We start from the raw sequence: 2,499 nt of genomic DNA, 5'->3' as shown, positions 1-2,499 counted from the left end.
CAGGACGCGGTAATGCTTGCCGCGCGGTGGAAGTTCGCCCGACAGCCAATCAATATGCTGCTTTCTGTAATCACCTTCTAGCTCTTACGAAAAAACAACATATTGATTGGCTGTCGCGCGGCAAGCATTACCGCGTCCTGTGTGCAGGAGCCATTATTGTATCGATTGAATGCGTCATCGTTGATATGCATTGTCAATATTAAGATTATTTAATAGAAAGTTACTATATAGTACGCGTATCAAGTGCACGATGTTAACTAAGCCAATGGCCAGGTTTGCATCGTGCACTTGATACTAAATAGTAACTTTCTATTGGATAATCTTAATATCGATAATGCATATTAACAGCGACGTATTCTATCAATACAATACGTTTTGTTGATGAGTATTATACCAGCTTAATATACCGTTGTTTATATACATCGTCGATATTAAGATTATCTAATAGAAAGTTATTATTTAGTACGCATATCAAGTGCACGATGTAAACCAAGCCATTAAGGTGCCTTTACATGGGAATATCGAGCGTCAAGCGTTAAAGCGGTAGCCAATCAACGTGCCACTTTCCGCAAGAACTACAAGTAACCTGATACGTTGATCGGCCAACGCTTTAACGCTCGACGCTGGAACGCTCCCATATATCGGCACCTTTATCGGAAATACCCTCAATCTTAAGATGTCATGAACTAATACCATATTCGCATCTTAAGACATTACTTAAGACGGTCTTGAAATAAGATTCGACTATGAATACCGGCCATAGAGCCATATTCGTATCTTAAGACATTATTAAGGGCGCCGCACATGAATTGACATAACAGTAATGTAATAGCGAATTCGGTAGCTTGCACTAGTGCGCACTGAGTGCGCATTAAGGCTTGTTTACAGTACATTCTTATATTTAAGATCGTGTCTTAAATACATCTTTAAAAACATTTTAACTAATAAAATGATTCGTACGGATGTTATACATATCATATTATGGTTAAAAATATTTGAGAATTTATTTGAGAATTATTTAAGACAATTTTTAAATATAATAACATACTATGAACAAGCCTTAGTGCGCACTCAGTGCACACTAGTGCAAGCAACCGAATTCGCTATAAGACGTATCGTAAAAATAGACCAATTATAATCGAATATTCACAAAAATGGCGATCTTACGGTTCGACGATACTCAAAGTGATTGGTCAATTCTTACGGTACGTCTTACGTTACTGTTATGTCAATTAATGTGCGGCCATAGGCCGGTATTTATAATCCGATTTTATATTTAAAGTCATCTTAAGTACTGTCTTAAGATGTCATGAACTGTATCACAGAGCCGTATTCGCATCTTAACATATTACTTAAGCAAGATGGTTTTGAAATAAGATTTGACTATGAATACCGGCCATAGTCGGATCTTATATTTAAGATTATCTTAAATAATATCTTAAGATGCGAATACGGCTTTGTAATTGGTTCATGACATCTTAAATCTATGTATACATAGCCGGTATTCATAGCCCGATCTTATATATAAGATCATCTTAAGTACTAAAATGTCATAATCAATCACAGAGCCGTATTCGCATTTTAAGACATTACTTAAGACGGTCTTGTAATAAGATTCGACTATGAATATCGGCCACAGACCAAGCATTCTGTCCGCAAAGTAAAGCCGGAAGTTGACAGTTTAAAACAGAGTGAGAAAGTTGATTTGCCTTTATGGCTCCTGCACACAGGAGGCGGTAATGCTTGCCGCGTGGCAGAAGTTCGCGCGACAGCCAATCAATATGCTGCTTTCCGTAATAACCTTCTAGCTCTTACGGAAAAACAACATATTGATTGGCTATCACGCGAATTTCCGCCGCGCGGCAAGCATTACCACGTCCTGTGTGCAGGAGCCATTAGTGCTTTCTCACTCTATCTTATTGACTGTCAAACAGGAGGGCCCGTTTAACATTGCAAATATTTTAAAACGTTAAATAAATCAATCTGATTGATCCATTCGTCACTCTGAAGCACTTACAGCATTAAATGGAACTATTTACAGCACTAAACCTTATCCAAGAACTGTATTTCGTGATAACAACCTAACCTTTTTCATTTGACAGTGGAATGCGAACAGTATAATGGTTCCTGCACACAGAACGCGGTAACACTTGCCGCGTGGCAAAAGTTCGCGTGACAACCAATCAATATGCTGCTTTCCGTAATAACCTTGTAGCTCTCGCGGAAAAACAACATATTGATTGGCTGTTGCGCGAATTTCTGCTGCGCGGCAAGCGTTATCGCATTCTGTGTGCAAGAACCATAAGAAATATCCATAAGAACCATAAGAAATATCAGCAACGTAGGTATCGATAGGGTGATTTAGCGACATCTAATGTCATAGGCCTTAAACATACGGTAGGTTGCAGGGTAGGCGGCGCTGCAGAGAGACTATAGAAAAGCATGTGCGTGAGAGAGAGAGAGAGAGAGAGAGAGAGAGAGAGAGAGAGAGAGAGAGAG

The sequence above is a fragment of the Odontomachus brunneus genome, unplaced genomic scaffold (assembly GCF_010583005.1).
Source record: "Odontomachus brunneus isolate Ranch 3 - 2012 unplaced genomic scaffold, Obru_v1 Obru_scaffold_086, whole genome shotgun sequence".
Lineage (NCBI taxonomy): Eukaryota > Metazoa > Arthropoda > Insecta > Hymenoptera > Formicidae > Odontomachus > Odontomachus brunneus.
The sequence above is the reverse complement of the archived record's forward strand: the minus strand, read 5'-3'. Positions refer to the sequence as shown.